The sequence below is a fragment of the Trichosurus vulpecula genome, chromosome 9 (genome assembly GCF_011100635.1).
Source record: "Trichosurus vulpecula isolate mTriVul1 chromosome 9, mTriVul1.pri, whole genome shotgun sequence".
NCBI classification, from domain to species: Eukaryota; Metazoa; Chordata; class Mammalia; order Diprotodontia; family Phalangeridae; genus Trichosurus; species Trichosurus vulpecula.
In genome coordinates this window covers 89,128,573-89,155,002 of record NC_050581.1, presented here as the reverse complement: position 1 = coordinate 89,155,002, position 26,430 = coordinate 89,128,573, and the positions used below count along the sequence as shown (strand labels likewise).

Below are 26,430 nucleotides of genomic sequence, written 5' to 3'. Positions count from 1 at the left end.
TTCTCAAATTGTCCCAGGAAGGCCCCACTTGTGCCCCTATTTGTTTGTACCTGCACTTTGTTCACCCTAAGGGGCTATTTTATCTCTTTTGTGTTGGAAAATCTTGAGAGCTTGGAATTTTGTTACCTACTCCACCATCTTCCCAGAATCCTTTCTCTATTATTATCATTTTTAAAGTCAGTGGTGTATATGTAGGAAGCATATGGCAATTTAATAACTGGTTGATGTAAGGAGCACTATGGAAATCCCATAGGACTCTCTAGAGGTCTTTTCTTGTTGGTGGGTATGTGGTATGTTTGTATTGGTACCTAATGATAAGATTAAATGTAATTCCACTGTTTCTTGGTCCACCTTGCTTTTCTGAAAAGGAAATTATCTGCTATATAGATGTGTCAGGGTCTATTTCAATGGCAGGCCTTCTAGTTTTGGAAAATCCTCCTCCCGCTCCCCCACCAAACTGAATAACCTTTCATGAGGAAAAAACGTTATTTTCCTTCTTTTGAAAAATTACATTTAGGAAATTGTTCATCTGCATTCAAAAAATATCCTGTTGTATTATTTAATATAGTAATGAGAAGGTAGCATGATATAGTATCAAAGGTATTGGGTTTTCAAATAAATCACCTTCCCTGGAATTTTCCCTTTTTCCCTTTCACTTACCTACTGTGTGACATTAATAATAATAATAAACAGTAGCCAGCATTTGCATTGTACCTGTTATGTGCCTGGTGCTATGCTAAGCACTTTACAAATATTATCTCATTTGTACATCTCAACAACACTGGCAAATCTCTTCATCATTATTTTATAGTTGAAGAAAATAAGGTAGACAGAGGTTAAATCACTTAGCCAGGGTCACACAGCTAGTAAGCGTCTGAGGCCCACTGAGGAATTTTGGTGAAATACAGTTTCCTCGTTTTCAAAATGAGAGAGGTGGAGTAGGCGACCTTCTAGCTATAATTGTATTATCTTACTCTGGGGTGGAGAATTGATTTTTCAAGTCAGAGAAGACTTGAGTTCATGACCTGACTGTACCATTTATTAGTTAGGTAATCTTGGATAAGTCATTTCTATCTATGAGCTGCAGCTTCCTCTTCTACACAAGGAGGATAATAAAATATGTAAATAAATAACTAGATAACTAATTAGCTAAATAAATAAAATAGGAAGAACACTGGAATCTGAGTCAGAGAAGCTGGGCCCAAACTCCTCCTCTGACATCACCTGGGTGAGATAGGGCAAATAACTTAACCTCCTTGGGTCTCAGTTTCCTCTTCTAGAAAAATGATAGATTAGATTAGGTGGCCTCCAAGTTTCCTTGCAGATTTATGTCTGTGATTCTATTTGACAATACTATCTGCCGTACCTACCTCCTGTAGGATAATTGTTAGGTTCAAATGAGATCATTATATGTATGAAAGAACTTTGTGTACTATAATGTGTTAGTAATATGTGACATTGTCATTGAGATAACTTATACTGTAACATTCCAAGGATCTGTAAAGTGTTATCTATCCAGTGCCCAGTGGGTTGTTTCATGAGTTACTATAGCTTGAAGATTGGTCACCTGGTCACCTTCCATAAATGGGGAACCCCAAAAGGAATGTGGTATTTCTTATGTCACCTGGTGAGGGGAAAGTAAAGCAGGAATATTATCTCCCTTATAATGGGGACTATTCTTCAAGGCAGTTTGAAATTGTATTGTCTCTTTTGGGGCAGTAAGGAGTTTAACACATAAATCAAATTGACCAATTTTTTTTGAGGGAGTTACTATTGACTCAATGTGAGCTTGCTATCCATGAAACATTCCAGACTTTTTCTAGACACATTCCTATCTAGCATTATTCTGGATTTATGAAGTGATTTTTTTAACTCAAGTTTAACATTTACATTTATCTCTTAAATTTTATCTTACTAAATTTGGTCTGCGATTTTAGCCTGTTAAGAACTTTTTGTATACTTACTGTAATATCCAATCCCACTTTTTAGACAAGATGAAGGAATCCAATCACTTGCTCACTTTTCAAGACTCTGGTAGAGGGTGATTATTAATAGTACTGTTAATAATGATAAACTGTCCATTTTGCCAACTAAAAAATACCTGGATGAAATTCTGGTTTGCTCATTATGACTACCATCAACAAATCCTAATTATAGCAGCAACCTTATTAACCTGTGCTTACGGTAGAGTGCTGTGTGGTTAATATATTAGCTAGCATTTCCGTATTGTTCAAATAAAGAAAACTCCATATATATTGGGATAAGGAAGTAATGAGAGGCAGTATGGCATAGGGGATAAAGAACTGGGATTTGGAGTCAAGAAGATCTGGATTCAAATTCTGCCCTTGACATATTTATGGCCTTCATGACTCTGGTCAGTTAAACTTTGTGTATCTCTGACAGCTCTCTAGGATTTATATACCTCATCTCTTTTTATTTACACGTAAAATTTTAACAAAATATTTGAGAGATATAAATTTAAAGGTTTTGGGGAGGGGGGCTATTGAAAGAAATTGGAGATTCAAGGTATGAGATATATAATAACAAAAAAATCAATCACCATAAAGCTTCATGTGTTAAACATTTTCTTTCCATTGTGTTTTATAATTTTGAAAAATGAGAGCATGAGATACAATGGAAGGGAACAAATGACTGGGATAAGTAACTACCAAATCAACCTAAGAAGTTGTTGTGTGAAAGAAATCTTTTTTTCCCCTAGAACCAGCGATAGGGTTATTTAATTTCCCCATGATGATTACAAAGAGAAGAACAGTCCAAAGTGTTGATTATTATAGAGCTAGCCTTTGTTTTATGTTTTGTGTTTTCTCCTTAAAGAAACTGAACTTCATGAAGGAGAAAGTAGCTATAAATGTAAAATATAGTCATCGAGGGAACCAGCCATTCCAGCTGGGCTGACTTTAATAATTGATCTGGTAAATTTCTAGAAACTGAGCTACCAGGATATGTTATAAAAATTCTGATGAAGATGTAGTTTTCAGGATGAACTTTTCTATCTCTGAATAACAAAATCTGTTTCAAAATCTGTTGGGACATGATTTCAGTTGCCACATATATCAATTATACCTATATGAAAACTGGATTATCTTGTGTCTCTTCTCCATTACAGTACTCATGACAACTCTTTTCTCCAACCCCAAAATATTCTCTTTTCCTTAAAAGAAAAACCCGTCTCAACAAATCCAGTTAATCTGATTCCTTACCCAGTTTTCTTCCCAATATGCCACAATGATTTCATGTAAAGTTGCCTGTATATGTTCATAGGTATGTTTATACATAGATATATTCATGCAGATGGATATATTTATGGCTATATAAAATGAACACACTGTGTAGTTGAGATTGCCTCCCCGTTCTACTCATATACATTCAGTCTTTATGTTCACAAGGTGTGTTTGACATATGTTGAAATTTCAATATTTCTTGGGGAGGCTGCTTCTTTCCTTCAATGAATTGCTTGTCCCCATTACTTCCAGAACACTTTCTGTTGCTTTACAATTTCAAGATCGTGAGACATTAACATAATATGGCACTCTTTAATAGCTTAAAATTACACTGATTGTTGAAATACCCTCTATATATAGACATATTGGAATGTATAAAAATACATACATGCATATCCAATGAATCAGACCATTCTAACAATGGAAACAAACATGGAATTGAAGGCAATGTTTTCCCAGGCTTCTAAGATACATAGCATACATACACATGTATTCATGCACACATATATCATGGGTTTTTTCTGTAGCATCCAGAACTGTGTCATTTATTTAGCCTCTATTTCAACATAGCCATACTGACTATATTCTTTCCAGAAGAAATACATTATTCTATTGCAAAAGCAACAACAAAAAGTAAAAACATGCTTTTCTCGGTATGTGTATATATGTATGCATATAAATAAGAGTGTGTGTATGTATTTTTTTCCCCAGGCTAACTAAAACATTGCCAGGAAAAAAGTCTTCTTTAATTTGAAGAAGTACTTTAAGATGCACTGAATTTTAAAGAAATGTCACTTAACTATATTGTCAAGGGAGTTACATTTTTTGTTACAAATTTGTTTCTAGACTGTATCATTTCATAGAACAAGGGAACAAGACACAGGAAAGCAAAACTATTGTCCATTGGCTTTTATATAGTCTGATTATGTGACAGGTCTAAGAATTATCTGATAATTGTAATGCTCAAGAACTCAGAAATACTCAACCGAAGAATGATGCTACATAGGGTCATAGATTCAGAGTTAGAAACAGCTTAGAAATAATTTACTCCAGTCCCTTAATTTACAGAGGCCCAGAGAAACTGAGGTCAGGGGGTGAAATTATTTGCCCATGGTCAAAGAAGAAATGAGTATCAGAATTGGGTTTCAAACCAAAGTCCTTTGGTTTGTAATCAAAACAAGTCCACCATGCTTTACAGCTTACAGCTCTGATAGAGAGATTGAAATGAAATGAAAATGAAAACATAGGGATTTTATTTCTTTCCCAGAATTTTATATTGTCTTTCATTTATTTGAGCTGTCAAATTGGGTGGCAGATCTTAAGAATTAATCTTTTTTCCAACTGATTAACAACTGGCAATTATATAGCTCTTTAAGATTGACAAAGCACTTTACATATATCTTTTCTTAGATCCTCACAATAACTGAGTTATTTTGCAGATGAGGAAAGTGAGCTTGCCTTTGGTCATACAACCAAACGTTGGGATTTGAATCAAGTCGTTTTTACTCCAATCCAGCATTCTACCCACTATTAAGGGTAATGAATCACCAATTTTTCACTTCCAAATGAAAAGAAATGCCTACAATTAAAATGCTTTCCCTTTTGTCACAGGTGTGGATTATGGATGAGTTCAGGGTCGTTCCACTTATTATTCTTTGCCCTTTACAATTAGTCTTATTTGATTTCAGTAGGAAGTTACAATGCATCTGCATATTATCTGTTCGCGTTCTTATAGAAAATGGCTTGTTCAATTCAGAAAAGAAACTTCAGTTGTCAGGACCATGTTTAACAATTTGTTCAGAATTGTTTGTACATGAATATGGATTTATATTAAATAACAATTTATGTTTTAGGTTAATATAAAAATGGCATTGGTCTGAGTTGCCTGTGTGGCCCATTCCATTTAACATTTCTTTGTTTAGTGCATACAATAATAATATTTTATTTTAAAGACGAAGCCAATTTAAGTGACTGAAATTCTTAAACCTCTAAAATTTCGAGTAACGTCTTAAGTCATACTCTCAGAGCTTAAAACATTGCAGAATTCTTTAAAACATTTTTTCTTTGAAAACTTTTTCTTGTTTAATATTTCAAGTGCTGTAGTTGAGTTAGCATGACTTAAAATCAGTCCACATTCTGAAATCCTGAAAATAGTATTTTAGTGAGGTTAGATTAGCAAGACTTTCCATTTGGTAGTGATATGAATTTTTATAGTGTCATATTATTGTAATGTCTCACTACTTTGAAATAGTAAAACTTATAGAATTTTTAATTTGTATGTACATATAAAATAAATATATATTTAATATGTACCATATAATATTATGGATTGACATATTATAATATTATATATATATTTAAGATTGTGAAAGGGTCCTAAAAATAATTCTGGTACAGTGGTTCTCAATTTTTTTTACAGGTTAGTTGCTTCGTGTTACATCCAGAATCCATACCCCATACATTAAATGCTTTCTTTCTACAGGAATGGTGTTCTTTTTATCGCAATTTCAATTAATTACTGCCAGATTCTCAAATTTTCTTTGGATAGTAGTTGACTGGAATCTGTTGATAGTGAAGTCTTGAGGTTTTTCTGGGTTTCAACATATAGAGTGCATTCCAGGTCCTCTCCTAGGATCACATCAAGGGGAAAAAGGGAATCACGGATCAAGTTCTTAAATTCTCTTTGTGGCTTTCTGTTTCTGGGTGATCCATTCAAAACTTCATCTTCCTCTGCTCTAGGTTTTCTATCTTCATCCTCTTGACTAGCAGTACCTGCATCCTCTTCAGCATCACTTTTTTGCTTCTCTTCAATCTTCTCTTCAGTTTCTTCTTCTTCATCTCTTTTCTCCTTTTCCTCCTCTTTCTCCTCCTCTTCCTCTTCCTTCACATCTGGTTGAGAAGCATCAGTCTTCTTAAACTCTGCAGCACTGGGCTGTTTCTTTCCAGAACATCAGAAGAGGATCATAAGGAACAATGGCAAGGCCACAGTAAGGATATAGACCACCCAAAGCCATGGACATTTCCTCAGCTGTTTCAAGAATTTGCCCCATGATGCCAGGCTCTGCAGCCCCATCAGCAGCTTTCTTCAGACCCCATCCATCATTGGCCCAATCACCTGCAACTCCTCTGTCTGCACAAATAATAAAGTTGTCAAAAAGATGTCAGAGGTCATGGATCACAGCTCCAGGCCCACCAGCACTTAAAGGAGTCATTTTGAGAAGCTCTAGATCTTCAAAGAAATCTGAATTTGGAATCTTCCTGGGCTTCCAGATTCCCTGGTAGTTAGGATTGTCTGGCATAGGTGCTTTCCATTTGCTCTTGTAATTGGGATTGTCGATGGTAGGTCTTTGCCAGACATCACAACCAGGTGCTGACTCACATTTTGGGTTTGCAATTTTGGGAGCTTCCCACTCTCCATCCATACTTTCATCCCAGTCCTCTGGCTTCTCTGCATCTGGGTCAGATACATATTCAGGCTGATCATCCAACCAGCCTTCAGTAGCATCCTCATCTGGAATCTTAGCAGGAGCAGAGTCATCCCAGTTATCTGGTTTGACAGCATCAGGATCTGGTATCTTGGACCTCTCATCCCAGTCCTCAGGCATCCAGTCATTCGGGTCCTCAATTTCCAGAGGAGGATTCACAGGAGGAGTCATATCATTCAGCAGGTTCCCACTATTCACAACTATTTGATCAACTAATATTTCAAAGCTATTATCCAGATTCAAGACTAATGTATAGAGATGTGTTTTCTTATTAGTAAAGTAGGTCTTCAGATCTGTGTCTGGTCTTTTAGCATGCTTCTCCTCATAGATGCCCGACTTTGGGTTTTTATGCCAGAAGATGAAGTGCAATTTATAGTCCTCTCCACATTTATCTGGATCAAACATAATTGTGTAAGGAGTCTTGTCATGGAACTGATCCAGATTCAGTTCTGGGGTTCTTGAAAGCAGCTTCACATAGGCACCACCACATTTTATTCCATTTTGGAAATTCATCTCATACTGAACAAGGAGGGGCTTAGTATCAAATGTAAAGGACTTGTTCAACCTCGCAGAGATGGTATGATGTTTGGCTAGTGATAGCAATACAAGCCCTTTATCTCCTGGAAGTTTAGATTCCTTCGTTTCTTCCACTTCCCATTTACCATCGCATTTGGCAATCTCATCATCAATATCATCCTTCCTGGCTTTGGATAAAACCCATCCAACCATCATTTCCTTGTCTAAGGCATCAACAAAGTAAACCTCCCCTGTTGGAACCTTTGGTGATGGAGGTGGAAGAGTGGCACCATTTCCAGGTTTTGAGTCTTCTATTTCCTTCCAGGTCTTCTTCTGCACCAATCACATCATCATCATCATCATCATTATCTTCATCTTCATCATCTTCATCATCATGTCCGTCATGTGCCTGAACCACTGTTCTAAGGAGTAGCCAAACCATAAACAGCCATCATTTTGGTTCCATGTGTAATTTGGTTTCTGTGTAATTAAGAATTGGACCCAAAGTGAAGATGTTTCTCAAAAGCTTAACATCATCTTTCTTCAGGGCTCGTGCTTCGCAGCCGGTGCCAGTGCCACTTCCCACCCCCTCACCCCACCAGTCGTTCTCAAATTTTTGGTCTCAGGACACTTAAGGATCTTTTGTTTATATGGATTATATCTATTGATATTTACCATATCAGAGATTAAAAAGTCTTAGTATTATTGTGAAAATAGTTTTGTCCTCATGGACTCCCCAAAAAGGGACACCTAGGTGTGCCTGGATCTTACTCTGAGAATCATTGATCTCATCTAACCCCTACATTTATAGATGAGAAAACTGGCAACTGGGAAAGTGAAATGATGTGTTCTAGGTAGGGTAACATTCACTATAGGAGGTAGAGTTGGGGTTTCAAGCTGAAGTGTCAGTTCCACAATTAATGTTCTGCTGATCTTTGGTGCTCATAGATTTGATTCATTGAAGTAATAGAGTATTGGCATCATTTTATTGTTTCTTTGTTTTTCCCCCCATATCTAGCTAATTGAAAAATGCTCTGTGGTCCATTTACATGTCTTAGCTGTTCCCTACCTGGTCACATATGTCAGGTTTTTCAAAAGAGTATCTAATGAAGAATGGTTGGAATATTTTTTTAAATTTATTTATTTAACATATTTAGTTTTCAGCATTGATTTTCACAAGAGTTTGAATTACAAATTTTCTCCCCATTTCTACCCTCCCCCCACTCCAAGAGGACGTATATTCTGGTTGCCCTGCTCCCCATTCAGCCCTCCCTTCTGTCACCCCAGTCCCCTCCCATCCTCTTTTCCCTTCCTTTCTTGTAGGGCAAGATAAATTTCTACGCCCCATTGCCTGTGTATCTTATTTTCTAGTTGCATGCAAAAACTTTTTTTTTTGTTTTTGAACATCTGTTTATAAAACTTTGAGTTCCAAATTCTCTCCCCTCTTCCCTTCCCACCCACCCTCCCTAAGAAGTCAAGCAATTCAACATAGGCCACATGCGTATCATTATGTGAAACCCTGCCACAATACTCATGTTGTGAAAGACTCACTATATTTTGCTCCTTCCTAACCTATCCGCCTTTATTGAATTTTCTCCCTTGACCCTGTCCCCTTTCGAAAGTGTTTCCACTCAGCTCCCAGCTCCCAGCTCCCAGCTCTGTGTAGGCTAGACCTTACCCAGAGACCATCCAGGCTTTCCTGGGCTGGAGCCCTGCTTCCCTCTGCTGTTTTGTGGGTTCTGCAGTTCTAGAATTGGTTCAGAGCCATTTTTTATAGGTTTTTGAAGGGACTCTGCGGGGAGCTCACGCTTGTCTCTGCTTTCCAGCTGCCATCTTGGCTCCACCCCCGGAAGTCTGGAATATTTTTCTGATGGTGATTATTATGTTCAAAAAGAAGTTAATAGATAATGATTATTTGAATTTTCAGACACACAGAGGCTAGGCACCATGTGCACTAAGTGATGACTTCTACATCTATTAAGCACCTTGCTCACTATTTTATTTTCACCTTAGTTGTTTGGTATTATCAATCATTTTATTCAACCTTCCAAAGTAATTCAAAGTTAAGGCCCACTCTTTTTAATATTGCAAAATAAAATGAAGTAAGTAAGGAAAAGCAGCATGGTGGGTTGGAAAGAACTCTTCAATAGGAGTCTGAAAACCTGTATTTCTGTCTCCTATTTAACATTAAATGTTTGACCTTTGTAACTCATTTTTCTTATCCATGTGGTGAGGCTAGACTTAATGACCACCAAAGTTTCTTTCTAGTTTTTATGGTATATAGCCAATGTGATACCCACAGTGGCTGCTATGAATATGCCGGCGTATTTCCAGGTTTGGATCTCAAGATGTAACAGACTCTCTCCATTTAAGAAAAAAACAAAATATTTATTCAAATATTAGAAAACCAAATCTATTCTAGTAACAACGAAGTTTATACATATTATCAATGCAGGGAGCGCCACCATCCCCAAGCCTTCCCTCCATCAGGTCTCCCCACAAACAAGCTCTCTTAAGCACTCACACTGGCTGCTCTGCTCTCTTTGCCTCCTCTTTCTGTCCAGGTTCCAACTCACTCCAACTTCCTGCTCCACTCTTCCTACTCCACCCATTCAGCAAGCTCCTCCCACCACAGACTTATGTGACTTAGGCTTCCATGTGACTCAAGCAGGTCACATAAGCCTATTGATGGATGGGAAAGATCTTCCCATTCCATTAACAATACCTATGGTCTGGACTTCTGTGAACAACATAATTATTCTGTTTTATTTTTCCCACCAGTGGAATGGATTACATTAGGAACTTCTTTTGCAACCTCTGGGCCCTAATGAAGATGAATTCCTTTGGACTTTGTATTAAATTATTTGGCACTAGGAAATATTATAGATGGCCACATTGTTTTCACAAAAAAGCAGTGATTTTGCCCAGCTGGAAAGGTCTTTATAGCATTGGGTCCATTCTTTATTCTAGCTTGATTGTAGCTTAGAGGTATTTCACTCACCTAAGGATTTCTCCAGAGAGATGGCAATGACTTAGTTAAAAGGGGGCTGCTTTTAGGAGTCAGAAACTGTCTCTTCCGTTCAATTGTGAGCTTTTTAAGGGCAGGGACAGTCTTTTGCCTCTTTTTGCATCCCTGGTATTTACTACCATGGTACCTGCCACATGGCAGGTGTTGAATAAATTTTGATCAACTATTGGTTATTGACTGGCTTGAGTTTAAGGCCCGCTTCTGATTAATGTGTGATCATAAGCAAATCACAACCTCGTGGTGACCTAGGCAGTTTTTTAAGACTCAGTTATTCGTAAGTTGCCTATGTACGTTGATTCAAAAAAAAAAAAGCTTTCAAAACCCAGAGTTTCGCATCACGATGAATTGTGATACCAAACAAGAAAAAGAGACAGAAAATGAACTTCACATTTTAAGTTGTAGTCAATACTGGAAATTTGCCAACCCAGTGCTCAATGTTTTTTTTGTTTTGTTTTGTTTTCTTTTTTAAGCTTAGGAAAAGTAACCTTCTTATTGATTCATTATTCCACATCACTCCTGGTAGTTGCAAGGCTGGGAATTTGGGGGGCAAAAATGTTTATAACTGTTGGAAACATGGTAGGTCCACTAAGACACACTGAACAAAAGTCAATGAGATGCAGGAATTCTCTTGTTGCAGTCCAAAGAGTGAGGAGAATAATTCATCTTTGAAAGTGCACATGCAGGCTTAGGGCAATCACATTGCTAGGTATATCACGCCACCACCTCCCTCTCCTTTACTTCCCCCCTTTCCACCCCACATATACACTTTAGGAGGAGGAGCTGATAGGAAACTCCTTTATCATAAAAAAGAAAGATTTTAGCCCAAACAGACTTTAATATATTAGCATAGAAGATGAATATCATATCCATATTTGTAAAAGATTGGTGCCTTTTACCTATCTTTAATAGCATAATTAATATTATGTTAATTTAGTTGAGTTATATGTTCTCTATGAGTTTGCTAACAGAACTTGACATAAAAGCCTTTGTGAAGAAGCTTGATTGGTTTGGTTACCATAGCAACGTGGTTGAATGCAAGAATGATTTCCTTTCGGAGCCTTTCCTAAAAGCTGCTTTGTACCCTATAACGATATCTCTAGATTGCCATCCCTTGTGAGGAGGTGAACAGAGATCACTTCAAGGGTCAACTTTGTTTCTTGTGTTTATAGATTATCCTCAGCAATCAAAAGGCTGCTCAGCTCTTATTCTTTGCAGAGGCAAACCAATTCCTTTCTTCGGGATACGCCGATAATAGCAAATGCTGAGAGACCTTTGTGTTTTGAAACACATGAAGAGTAAACTGGAACTAGCCCAGCACTGGTATTTCTTTAAACATATTGCCTTCCAAGTTGTTTGCTATAGATTTTAGTTATTTAAGCCCTCTTTAAGTCTTTCAATAATATATTGGGAACATTTTCCTATTGTTTTGAGAAAAACAAAAGCATTTAACCAGCAAATAGTTACAGTAGGGGACTTGGTTTAAAACTCTTAGCTGAGGTTAGTAGTCTGGAATTACCGTAAACCCTAAGGCTTCGGATCGAGACTTCTTTTGTTAAGGGATGACTGTCTCTACCATTAACAGCAATTTTATACAAAGGTGCATTGAATAACTCTAGTACCACCGTAGGGTGTTTTACAGTGGCTAAAACATTAAAGTTGTTATTTCAGTGGTTAATTCAGTAATAGCATCAGTAAGACATGTTACATCTATTTTTTTCTAGTCAGCAATGCATGTGTAAATTTTCATGTGTGCCTCTCAGAATAGGTTCTTAGACCTAGTTATTCTAAACTATTCATGACAAATGTAAGTAAAGTATTACATCCTCATTGTCAGAGATATCACGTAGACTTGAAATTGGATCTGGAATAAATTGGGGGGGGGGAAGAAAAAGGAATTTGTAGCCAGTTTGTGAATATTTGAAGAAATCTTATAAACTGCAACTCAAAATGGCTTGTAGCATACAGTCTTTTCATCTTTTGTGTCTTGTAACATAATTATAAAAGTTAGCACAGTTCATTCATAATAATATTATATTGGATTTCCTATCTTATTAAGACAAAAATAATTTTAACACAGTAATTTAAATAAGCCTTTAATGAAGATAATTTTCAGGAAAATATTTCCATCCTTCAGTTTCACTGAATGAAAGAAAAAAAAATCTTGGTAGGTGCAAAACTATTTACAGTAGTGGTGCCATATTTTGAAACTGATTGATCGGGATTTAATTTCCTGTTTTTGGAGAGGGTTATCTCCAGGAGTTGGGTCACCTGTGCTAATATTTCTTCTTTTTCTCATTCTCCTCTTCTTTTTCTTCCTCTTCCTCCTCTTCTTTTTCCTCCTCTTCTTTTTTTTTGGCTGACACAAAGAATCTTACAAAGAGGACTTGGGATCTTCCTTGATGGTGGGCACATGCTCATTGAGGAAGTTACAGGTTCCTAAAGTATTGAACTACTGATAATTATGTCATAAAGGGTAGGATTGAAAGCTTTGGTAAAGTCCACACATTGTTTGTTGCTTCCTCTTCATCACTTGGTCATTTACTAGAAAACGAGATTATTTTGGTAGAACTTGTTTTACAGAATACTCAGTTAGTTATTATGGACACCTCCCTTATCTCTTCAAAAGGGCCTTAAAAGATTATTTTTAAAAGGACTTAAGTTGGAAGCTGAATGTCCATTTTTCAGAGATAATGTAGGGGGGCTTTCTGTTTAGGTAATGACCTCTGAGGTTTCTTTTAGGCTACATCACCTCTGATGTTCTACTCTAATGTTCTGTGATTGTCTTCTGGGAAGTGTAAAGAAAATGATTATGAGATTCCTCCCCCACCTTAAATCCTTACCCTTTGGGAATCTTCACTGGAGATTCTTGAAGCACTGCATTCATTTGCTAGACAACTATAGGGTCATCATTTATAAAAAAAACAAAACAAAAATAAAAGATATAGTTGGTATATCCTTAAAATATTCCATGTGATCTTTGACTCAGTTCAATTCTGCATGAATTAATGAAGCTCATACAGTATGGAAAGCACTATGGGTACAAAAACAAAAACAAGAGTCCCTGCCTTCAAGTAACTTACATCCTACTTTTAAGAGTTCTTGAAGGCAGTGAAATCATTCACACTGGTCAAATCTGGAAGCACATCGCTAATGCCTGCAGATTGGGATACCCATGATTTATCTGTGTAGATCTAATTTAGCTTGATGCCTCTCCCATTTCTGAGCTCATCCTTCTTAAATAATTATACATGTAATTTTCAGACTTCAGGCTTGGAATTGTGTCATAATGACATATGCATGTTTCCAAATGGAGTAAAAGATATATATGGGCCTAATTATAGATGTTTAACTAAGCAGGGGTGTCCCTTTTTTCAGAGTAAGTAAATGAAAGTCTTACATAATTTATTTATGCTTTAGAAATGAGGGTTAAACCTAACAGTGACTCATACCCACTCTTGTATGAAAGACTATTTACCTAGATTCATAAAATCATATGTATTTTAATTGAAACTTTGAAATGATCTAATCCAATTGAGCTGTTTAGGCTGTTCAGTGGATAGAACTTGGAATCAGGAAGACCTTTCAAATGCTGCCTCAGACACTTAGTATTTGTGTGGTCTTGGGCAAGTCTCTTAACCTCTATCAGCTTCAATTTCCTTTTCTGTAAAATGGAGATAATCATAGCACGTACCTCCAAGGACTGATGTGAGGGTCAAATGAGGTATTGTTTGTAGAAAAAAATCTTTGCAAACCTTAAAGAACTATACAAATACTGTGTGGTATTATTGTCGTTGGTGTCATTATATTATTAATATTTCTTGTTCAGCTAACCCTTTTCTGAGCAAGAATTTTCTCCCCAAAATGTCCCTCCAGTATCTATGTGAAATTTTCAGTCTGAGTGGAACTCAGTGTCTACATAGGCAGCCCATTCCATTTTCAGAAATCTCTAATGTCTAGGAGAGGGGGCAGGATGGTGTAATTCAAACTCAAATAGAAACGGAGCCCTGTGGGTCACATCTTGACTTATAAAACCACAAATAAGCATCTCTTTTGTATTACATTTTCATTTGTTTTATTAAAAAATTCCCAGTTACATTTTCATCTGTTTCTTGGGGACTAAGCACGGTTATGAGTCTGACACCTCTGCTGTAGTAGATAGAAGCCTCTTTCCAAGAGCAGGACAGCCTGAGTTCATATACTACCTCTGACTAATATTGACCGTATGACCCTTGGCAAGTCAGTTAGTAACTCCCTAAGACTAGGAGGTGAAAAATAGCTGCTGATTTGAATTGGTAGAAAGAGTTTCCTTAGCTGCTTCCAGTTTCCTATAGTGATAAGATCACAGGTCCAGAAATGTACCTCAAACCCCTCAAAGGTATGCTGCAGGAATGTTTTAATAGTGAACTGAAATCTGTTTCTCTGCATCTTACTTTTACCCTCATAATTTGGCCATGTGCATCAAAAGAAAATATGTCTAACCCTTCCTCGTGACAAGTGTGTTTCCCCTGAATTTTCTCTTCTCCAGGCTTAAATGCCTTTATCCCATTCAGTCAATCCTTGTCTAACATCGTTTTCAATTCTCCCATTATCCTAATTGCCTTCCCTTGGATTCACTTCACCTTGACAATCCTTCCTAAAATATGTTGTGCAGAAGTGAATACTGTAACTTGTATGTGGTCCGACGTGGTCAGAATACATTGGAACTATTCATCTCCATTGTTCTGGTTAATGAGATTCTACTAAAAACCTAAAATTCTTGTGTTAACCCCTTGTGCAGCTTCTCCTAGCTTTTTTTTTTCTTTTTTATAACATTCAGTTAATCAACAAGCTTTTAATAAGGACCTATTATGAGCCAGCCGCTATGGCAGGTGCTGAAAATATAAGAACAAAAGTGAAATAGTTCCTAAACTGAAGTGGATTTCAATTTTAGTGAGGAGAGATAAGTACAGGGATTAACGTGTGTGAAATATTGGGAGAAAGACTATAAGTTCACAGATCAGGAAAGTCCTGAAAAGAAAAAGAAGGTAGAACTTAAGTTGAGCCTTGAAGGAAAATAGGAATACTAAGAGGTAAGGCGGAGGAATGAGTATATTCAAGGAATGGGGTCCAGTCAATATAAACAGACTGAAGATGAAGGGTCCTGTGTGAAAAGTAGTAAGCAGGCTTGTTTGATGAATTTGTTAACTTTACAATAGACTGGAAAAGGTAGAATGGAACCAAGTTGTTAGATGCTTTATATTCCCAAATAGAGGGAACCACTGAATCTATGTATAGGAGAGTCCCATTGTTAGGTATGAGCTTTAGGAAAATCACTGGCAATTGTTGGAGTAGGGAGAGACTTGAGTAAGGGGCGTATTCCAGTAGGCCAGGAAAGAGGTTAGGAAGAGCTGAATTTGACCCTTAGAGCCATTTAAATGTGACCAATTGAGTGGAAAGAAGGGGATATGTAAGAGAAATGCTGTAGACAAATGACTGGATATGTGAGTTGAGCAAGCATGTTGATTTGAGAATGACAGTACCCAATGCCAGTGTAAGTAAGGTGGATTTTAGTGTAAGTAAGGTGGATTTTAGCATGTGTAAAGTGGATTTTTGTTATTATTTCTTAGAGTTCAATTTCCTAGGATCCATAGCCATAATAATCTCTTGTTCCCAGGTATTAGATATGAATTCTCATGATTATGGTTTAAAACATCTCCACCATGCTTGCGCAGCATTATATAATGATAAATAATATAAACATTTGTGCTTAAATTGTAAATATCTACTGCTACTGTGCAGTGAGATATAGGGATGAGGTGATGTAAACTTGTGAGGTTATTGCTGGCAAGATGCCTTCTTTGTTCCCCTTTTATAGGTGGGCACTGGTCAAAGCTTGGAGAACTTGTGGGGTTGAGTGCAAAAGCTGGAATGCTGTGTGTGCCTTGATCAGCCCCATCAAGGCTGGGGGGGAAAGTGTGTTTACCTCCACTGCGCCCCATTGAGACTTGGAGAAACTATTAGGGTTGAATACACAAGCTGGAATGCTTTGTGTGCCTTGATTGGTTCCCATCAAGGCTTGAGGGGAATCTGTGTTTGCCTCCACTGGCCCCCATTGAGGCTTGAGAAGTTTTAAAGGAGTACACAAACTCTGCCTGTCTCGATTGACCCCATCAAGAAGTAGGGGTTGTTGCCCCTCCTTCCTTCTCGCAGGCCCCTGTGAGAAGGATGATTAGGGAATGCTGTAGGAGTTGGTGCTCCCATTATCAGCAACCCTTGTGAGAAGACTAATCTAGAATAAAGTAAGATTATTAACCCCTTCAAAGCTGTCTTCCTGTCTGACCAGATGAAGAGTGAGCCTGTGCTAGCAGCCCTCCTTTTTGCTAGTATTATCTGTCTTAAAGCCAGTAATAGGGAAATTTGGGAAGAGGGATGGGGTTTGTGAGAAAGATAATGGGTTCTCTTTTGGATGTGTTGAGATTGAGATAAAACATGGAGTTCAAATGTCCAAAAGGTAGTTCATAATGTAGAATTTGAGACGAAGTGAGAGACTAGGGATAGATATCTCATGAAGTAATTTAATATGACTCCTCTATCCTGAGCTTATAAAGTTAGTATTTTTTAAATCACATTCAGAATAGACCACCATTCTATTGCCATAAGGCTCTATTTTTAATCTTAAAATTTCATCACCTTCATGGTATAGTGGATAGTGACCTGACTTTAGAATCAGGAACACCTGTGTTCAAATCCTACCTCTGACACATATTGGTTGTGTGTTCCTGTGAAAGTCATTTAAGTTCTCACTGCTCTAGGCTACTCTTTTAGGATTGTAAGTTTAAGAAAAGGTACCAACCTGTATCGGTTAATGTAGTTTTCTCATCTTGCAGTTCCCTACAGTGATAAAGGGCCATGTCTCGTCCCTATTGGTTCATCACCTAGCATCTCAATATCTGGTTCTGTCATCTAACATGTCAGTTACATGGCATCTAACTGTGCCTCCATCCCAATCAACTATACAGCAAAATAGGGCTAGAGTCCTTTTGTATTCCATTAGAGATCTCAGGTCAGCTTTGATCCATTTCTTTCTACTTCTCGGTCCTGGTTAAACTATTTTGAGTCTATCTAATTGCATATCTCTCTTTTGTGTTCTGGTCTATAGAATTCTTTTGATCTAACAGTCTATCACCCTTTACAAAAGCTAGCATGAAGTTAGACTAGCATGACTTGTTCATCTCCATCTTTTAAAATTATTTCTTCCTTCAAGGGTTAGTTCAGGGGCCAACTTCTCCAAGGTTTCTTCTGTGGCTGAAAGTCGTCTTTCCTTCATATTTTCCTGAAGCACTTTGAATCTCTCTTTACCTGCGTCTCATGCAACAGTGTACATGTTGCATCATCCTTCCTGACCCTTCCTTCCCCATAACTAGTTTCTCAGGCTCAAAAACTGTATCTTTTTTTACCACCTTTGTGTCCCCAGTCACCTTGCACTTAGTAGGTACTTAATTGCCTGTTGAACTGCTATTGAATGGACCCTTGCTAGCCACAGCATTAGCTCTATTAACAGAATATTTCTTTAAAAATGATGGCTAAATATATAGCCAGGAGTTAAAGTCAAGCTGACTAGTCCATTCATTTACAATGCAGTAACTGAGGCTCAAGATGACTTAGGTAATTGCTTTAAGGTAGTCATTGCATTGGAAAATCTCTAAGGTGCCTTTGAATTTTGAGACTATGATTTCCTCACTTGCCTGAGTTAGTCACAGAGCTGGGGCTGTAACAAAGATCTTTTGCTTCCCATCCAGGACTCATATTGAAGAACATTTTTCATACTTTTGTCAGAAATCATTCCATAACTTTGCAATATGGTAATCATGGTTTTACTTTAGAGAATGGAATGGTCTGCTGTGGATTTACTATGTGGGTATGTTACATGTGGTGAATCATCTTTTGTGGGCAGGATCTCATTTCTTCCTCCTTTGCATAAACGTACTAGGATATCCCAGTGTGCTCTTCTGCAGATTTTTGTCCCCTGTCTCCCTAGTTTTTAGAAACATGTTTATCAAGTAGTTGAAATGCTTTCAAATCTATGGAGGAAAGGTAACTTGCAAATAAATGCCTATTGATGGTTTGTTGTGGAAGTGAATTTGAACAAGAAGGCCTCCAACAAAGGAAATCCAGCTGGAGAAATAGCCGCTGATGAAGCCTATTATAGCCTGTTTCATTTTCTAGGGGGCAAAAGTAATTTTTCTTTATTATGAAAAAATTGATATTGTAGTGAAGCTAGTTATCTTAATTCAGGAAGTGTGGTAGCCAGTTCAGGAAGCAAAGTCCATCTTTGTCATATGACTTTAATCTTGAAGTCTTTGGGAACACAAAGCCCTCAGAGGAATCAATTAAGAAATTACTGCTCTTTTCCTCAGTGACCTGCTTTTGATGCTCTGCACTTAACCCAGCTTTTACGGAGGTTAATTTGCTAGTATTTTTCACCTTAAATCATTAGTGTTTTTTCATGTAACTATAAGACATGATGAAAAAAATCCAGGCAATTGAGAAAAACAGTCGTTCGGTATGCTCAGATATGTTGCCAACTTTTGCAGCGTGAAGTAGTAGTGTGAGGAGTGTCAGGAAGACCTCTGTTTCTAATTCCACCTATAATGTTGGCAGATTGCTTTACGGTCTCAGGCAACTCTCTAGGTTTTGACTATTAGTAGGAGAGAGGTTGGTTGTCAGGGAAATTCCACACTGATTGCCTGAAAGCATTAGAAAGCACAATCCCTCTCCAATGGTTAAAATAAGAAATTACAAGAAATACTAAATTGTCTGCAATTTTAAGAGTTCGATGTGCGCATTACATTCATCTGGGCAAGATCATATGATTCAGGGACATCTTCAGCCATGAGACTTTCTTTTTTCAAAGTGGGAAAAATGTGAGTAGCATTTTCCAGGTGCAGCCTCTAGAAGCTATCCTGGTGTGATTTGGCTTTTTATCTACTATAAAAATGCCTATCAACACTGATTAATTGGATCATTATACAAATAACCTTTCAGTCATAAACACCCATTGTGTAGCAGGAAGGCATATGTTTGTCAGATCCATTTGGGGAGCACTTGGGGCACAGAGGACCAATAAATTGGTCTGCATTGTCTTACTACGCAGCTGTCATAGCAGCTCTGATAGCAGGTGATAGTTCTGCAAGTGTATGTCAAATTTGTGCTTATCTGTTTTGACATCTGTTGATGGAAGCACTGTTTTCCATTTGATCCAGACAATGACCTTGATATTCTTGGTGAGGAATAAAGGCCCACAATTGTTGTTTTAAGAAAGAAAGAATTGTAGCTTGTGCTCCATACCAGTCACATCAAATTATCAGGCTACACCTGATGATATTAAATCTCTTGGATTTATTGACTCATTGGACCATACGCTTGTTATTTCATTGAAATCCACTGAGATGATAGGCTATCAGCAACCATCTCAGAAAGACTCTGCTTGTCCCCCCAAGATAAAATCAGGAAGCTGTTGAGAACTAATTTCAAGAAGAGAAAATACATCAGTGTTGCTCACCTTCCTTCACCCCCTTCCATCCCCTAAAGCTTATATATCACTATCATGATACTTCAGTAGATCCTTGATCTCACTGATGTGGGTGTTTCTTCTACCATACAGATCAACTCTTCATATCCTATATCTTGGGTTGTTCTTGCCTATGCCTTTTTGTAACTAGTTTGTAGAGATCTATATTGAAGGATTTCCCCTAGTTCTTTCAGTGTGGTAGGATGGAGGAGGAGGGGTCCCATTGTACCAATTGGGCTGTCCATGTGTTAGCTCTCATTTTCACAGCCTGATTGGATGACTTCTTTTTGCAGTGACTATCAGGGTAGAATTGGAACAAAGACACTTTTGTCCATTTCGTATGGTGATAATATTGGTTAATGATCAAAGGAGGTGGATTGATATAGCGACCGTAACTACTCAGTAGCTGTTGCCTTCTAGTTCAACTTTTATAGTCAAACAGATCTCGATAGGCACTGAATAGACATATCTCTGTGTGTGTGTGTGTGTGTGTGTGTGTGTGTGTGTGTGTGCAGGCATGTGTGCATATGTATGTGTGTGTGTGTGCACTCAGTCTGCTCTAAGCTCTCTATGTAGTAAAAGGTGGAAAGCTATAGTAAAAAGAGGAATTTTACCAGGAAGAATAGCTGGGTTCTAAACTTGACTTGGGTACTAGCTCACTTTATATGTCTTTGAGCAAATCATCTGCCATTCTAGGGCTCATGATAGCATTAAATTTTATTTAAGAAAATAACACCCATTAGAAATCAGATTGAGCCCCCATTGTAATGACACTGAACTTAATAAAAGCAAATTTAAATCTTGTTCAGGATCACTGAACTTGTGGGTAATATCACAATCTGTAGGAACTTGGGAGACACCCAGATTTGCTTTGTATGAGCATAGTTAAATTACTAAGCTATAAATACTGACCAAAATCCATAATCCTTTTTTTTAAATCAGACCTTTGAAACTATAAAAACCAAAGTTTTTCTGTCCATTAACTATTTTCAAATATAATTATCTATCTGAAGGCATAGTAGTATTTTCTAAATACTGGTATAAGTCTCTTCTAATTTATAGTTGCTTTGTTTGTGTGATTCTGTTGATTACAGGTTGTGTTAGTACTGACGGGGTAGGTGTTACAATTTACACCATCAAACAAACTGCAGCCTGTGAATGCTGGTTGTGTCTATTTCCATCTTTTTAAACATTAGTTCCTATTACTTTTATTGTCATCAATGATTCTCTTAACAAAGTATTTTTGTCATGATAATTGTGAGAAAACAAAGGAAATTCACATAGATAGATCTCCATTTCAGTTGCTCCTCTGACAGAAGTGGGCTTTTATTTCATCTCCAATGGGATATCAGGCCAAATATATAATTGGCAGTATTATAATAGTATGCAATCCAGTGTGGGGGGGGGGGGAGAGAGAAGGTTTCAATCTTTGATTTGAGCAATGTGATTCTAAAAGATGTTTTTAACAGTGTTCCAAATATCTCTTTTTTTTATCAAAACACTTTTAATCAGATGTCATGCATAAAAAAACCTGAGTAGGAATATCAGCTTGTTAGTTACAGAAGGGTGATTATGCCATCTATTCAGCAGCCTAGAGATGATGAATTAGAATATCTAGTGAGTTTAAACATACAGAGTTAATTTCAGGAAGGTTTTGCTAAAACTTGTTTTTGATTTATAAGTAATCTTGAAACATGCACTTTTCAGCTACATGACTCAGAAGTGGTTAATTTGAAAAGGGAAAAGGTAGTTTTGTTTGAGGGTGGCAGTTATTATTTAAATCACTAGAAGTGCTCTGATGTGGTAGGTTTGACTCTGTTATTCAGGAATATAGGCTCTTTTAAAAAATGCTGCCTACTTAGATTTCATATTTTGAACCCAGTTAACTCGTGGTGGAGTCTGTAGTGATTTTTACAAAATCTGTGAGAATGAAAATCTGACTTTTATGTTGATATTAAAATGGGAAAATTAGCTTTCAAGGTAGCAAAATGGAGTTTGCAAATCACAACATTGCAATCCAAATTTCTTTTCTCTCAATCTCTCCTGTTTTAAAGTGTTCTTTGGTTATCATTGTGGTGTCTCCATTAAAGACCTGCTTCCACGTCTCATCATAATGCAGAATACAGGCTCATATAGATTCTATAAAGCTGGAAAAACGTCATTTAAGGTCTTGGGAATGGGTTGTGTCTCCTGTCTGAAGATCAGCCAAGCTAAGTAGAGAGCACCTTTATCCCAAGCATCTTGCCACTATATGATGAATTCTTTGGCCTCAGTGACCGTTAAAGCAACTAAAAAAATAAAATGGTTCCTAGTCCTATGCTTCCTCTTCTACTTTGGCACTAACTATGTCAGAGTGATGGGAAGTTGAAGATGGTGTTAGGAATCACAAAGTCATTTAGATCCTCTACAAACATTAATTTAATTATCAATAGTTTCAAGAGGAGATCTTACTAGTGGAGGCACTGTGCAATGATATGATGTCAAGGAGGGGTAGCAGATTGACAGCCTGAGGGTTTCTTGGTATCTCCAAAATAAAAAAAGTTCAGAAAAGGACTCTGGCACATTGGATAGAGGGTTTGTCTGTCTATGGAAAATCTATTGAAGATGATAGTGTGGTACAGGATGAGTTGGCCTAGAGAGATTGTATTATTCATTGGGGGAGAGAGTGTCCACATTGATGAGAACATGGAGCTATCAAAATATCATTAAACATATTCCAAAATAGACAAGGACTTCAGTTCTGGCTGTGATGATGGATTTCGTATTTTTCATATAATAGCTGCCATTTGTAATAGAGCTTTAAGCTTTATAGAGTACTTCCTCCAATCTTGTGACCTATGTAATGCAAGCATGGTCATTGCCATTTGATGAAATGAGATCTGAGAGGTAAGGTGTTTTGTTCAGGGCAGGTGTGCTGACTGCAAATCCAACACACTTTCTACTGCAACTGCCTCTCACAACTCCATATGCTATTTATTCCTCATCAGTAGGGAATATGAATTCTCATAATGGGAATGGATTTTTGTAGTGATTCATTTATATTCTCTGGTATTTTTTCAATAGTAGTGGGGATGATATTTTCCAGAACTAGATTCATGATGTGATCAATCCATTTTAGCAGCCTGTCAGGGTTGTGTGGGTTTTTATATTAGTGACAATGGTACAGTACTATTGGTCTTTTCATGTAGAAATGTCACTTATGGTGATCATCAGCACCATCAGGCCTCCTGCTCTAGGTGGTCAGCACCACATGTATATACACTAAATACATGATTGTTGAGGCATACAACATGCTTTTAAAAAATTATCAATCTGTTTCTCCAACTTGTGACCTTCCATCTCTTATTGCTCCCAGATGTATTTATGCCTTTATTGTAATGCTTACTGGATTTATTAATTTATTTACCATTTATAGAAATGTTGGAACTTTAAGACCTTTCTAGGATTTATGGGGGCAACAGGCCAGAATTGTTTTTGCCTCAGAAATATGGGATATATGGTTAACGTGGGAGTAGCATGGAACTTTCAGGAAGAATGGAGCATTTCACAGTTGAATTCTTTCTCTCATGCAGGGTTAGAACCCAGGGTTTAGATTTCATCTCTTCAGTGCTTTAAAATCAAGTGTCTGCTAGCATGGAAGAGTAGCCATTCATGGCTGTCGCCTCTGCTTCCTCTGTTGCATCCACCTCTTAAAAGCATTAGCCAGGTGCACCATTCTCTTCTAAGCCAGTACGTTCTGTGTAGTTATAAGATCTGAATGTTCTTAGACCATCTGAATGACTAATTCTGGCTGCTCTTTCTTCTATGTGAAATGAAGTAAAAGCAGTAATAAATTGGGTACATCTCAGAAAACAAGTCATCATATGCTTCTGGATTCAGAAGACCTGTAAGCATTGTATGTGGATTATGCATAGCAATAACTGCAGATTTCATGCGTAACACCCCTTCCTGACTATTCCTCACATTGCATTTACAGGTTTATAAATAATCAGGTCCCCCTGGGGGTGATACCTTAGGCTCAAGAGAGCATCCTATTGGTAGCTACTCCTACTCCTTTCGCCCATGAGCTCCTACCAGTGTGCTTCCCATGAACAATTATCTGGTAGACATGACTAGATTCTAGCAAAAATATTTTTATGGAATAGTATTTTATTTAGATGGTATAGTAAAAAACAAATAAAACATTATCACCAAAACATTTGCTCCATAATGCTGGAGGACACTCTCCCACAAATCTACACAGTATCAATGGGAAGAGTGCAGTCAATCTTAGAGTACAAAGGTAGTCAGGCACTAACACAAGGAACAGGTGGCCAAGGCAACCCTGGAGACTATAAGGCCTTGAAAGTTTCTCTAGAGAATCCCAAAGCTTACCCATGATTACAGTGTCTCTGTTGTGCCAGTTGTCTAGCTGGGCTTCTAGGGTCTGCTCCTATCAATCAAAATAGAAAAAGTTCAGAATTGATGGACCAGCTTTCTCTTGAGTCTATTGCAGGCTTGCTTTTCTGCTGATTTTTTTTCTCAGGGTGTCACTAATCCCTTTAATATGCCTTGGATTCTCTTGAACTGACTCTCCAGCTGATACAGGGGTTATCTTCCTCTGGGAAGGTTCCTTTGCTAGATGCCATGGTTGATTCGGGAGGAGGAGGGTGGTAAATGGCAATAGGGTGGAGAGAAATTTCTTTTTCATCCCACTAGAACTCTGAAGGGATGAGTTTTTCATCAGCTGTTGGCTCCTAGGCATGGAATGTCTTTAACCCAACTATTGAAATGTCTTTTAAGAATAACCCAGGGATGTGTTTTTCTTAGTTGTTGGGTTTGCCCATTCTGACTCAGTCAGAGAGGACTTCATTCTTTGTAAAGAGATTTGGGAGGTTTAAACACTTTGTTATACATTAGCATCTTGTCATCTCTGACTGTATGCTCTGACCCCATTAACTTGAGGATAGGAGGAACTAAATCTCACCTTATATAAGCATAAGGGACAGTAAGCAGTGCCTGGTATATGATTTAGATTATTTATTGCTACAAATTGGCCTTTGACATGACTTCTCAGTAAACAAATCCTGGAAAATGAGGAATGGGCACATCGAGGCATGCCAATAAAGATTTCCTGGCAAAATGAATATTAATACTTTATGATGTAGGCTTAGATTTTAAAACTTAGAAGGAAAAAGGCAGTAAAACTATAAAATTTGATCATTCAAGGGAGCTGGAATGAGAAAATCTTTGCAAAAAGGGGAGAGGGAGCCTGATAACATAAAAATTGAGTTCAGTTCAACAGTGAAGCTACATGAATTTGATAAGTCAGGAACCCAAGGAAGATGGGTTCAGGCCAGTGAGTTTCAGCAGTCATATAAAAATTCACCAGTATACTCTATTAGGTATGCTAATGAAGGTATGGGATGATCCTGATAAAAAGAAAGCAATGCTCAAATGAACAGAAAGACTCTTTAGCACACAGAATCACACAACACACATTCCGGCATATACCAACAACATCAGCTTCTTCTCCTGAGCAGGAGGGAATGGCTCAAATTGAGAAAAGCATCCAAAAAAAAGTGGAACAGATTTGGAAGCTGAGAATCACTCAAGGGCAGCAAGAGTCAGTGAATGGGCCTAATTCTCAGGGAAGCCTCATTTTTCCAGGTTGGACTCACTGAAAATCAGTTATTGTGCATGCTCCCCCTTCCCATCTTTTTGCTTGTATTTCTTGTTCTTTTCTTTTTCATCTCACTCCCTTCTTCTATTGGGGGCATTTTTCATAGAAAAGCCCATGAAATTTAAGAATTGGAAGGGAAAAGAAAAAGGTAAGAAACTGCTTTGAGCCCTTTAAAATCTCCTTAATGAAAAAAAACATTTAAAGAAATCATTCTTAAAATGGTTGATGGCACTTCTGTGCTTGAGTGTGTTGGGCCTGGCTAGAATCAGGGATGTTAACTAGGAGGTTTGATGGGAGATTGGAGGCAGTATAAACTAGTGGCTAGAGTGCTAGAGTTGGAGGCTGGGAGAGGAATTCAGATCCCACTTTTATAACTTTTTGTTTTTCATGGGTTTAAGTCTTGACTGACTCTTCATGACCACATTTGGAGTTTTCTTGGCAAAAATATTGGAGCGATTTCCCATTGCCTTCTCCAGCTCATTTTACAGATGAGGAAACTGAGGCAAACAGGGTTAAGTGACTTCCCCAGGGTCACATAGCTAGTAAGTGTCTGAGGCTGTATTTGATCTAGGCCCAGTGTTCTATCCATTGTACCCCCTATGTTATGTGACCCTGGGCAAATCACTTAACCTCTTTGAGCCTTTGTTTTCTCATCTGTAAATCAGGGCTAATAATACATCTCATAGGGTTATTGCTAATGAAGATCAAATGAGATGAGATATATCAGGAAGCTAGCAAGACTTAAGGCACTATGTAAATGTCAGCAATTAATATTAAACAACCACAATACTACTATATATACTGTGTATGTGGAGAATTGAAAATAGATGTTATTTAGCTTATACCAGTAGCAATTTATACGGTATAGGAAACCCCCCAAAATGGCATCTTCCAGAGATGTCTGATTTATAGTGCTTAGGCAGTGAAGAGAATTTAGCTTTTTACGT

At 37.6% G+C, this 26,430-nt stretch overlaps 1 pseudogene; it reads right to left on the bottom strand.

Annotated features, from left to right (window-relative positions):
* Nucleotides 1-5,757: 5,757 nt before the first annotated feature.
* Nucleotides 5,758-7,709, bottom strand: LOC118832180 (annotated as a pseudogene).
* Between the last annotated feature and the right edge of the window lie 18,721 nt (nt 7,710-26,430).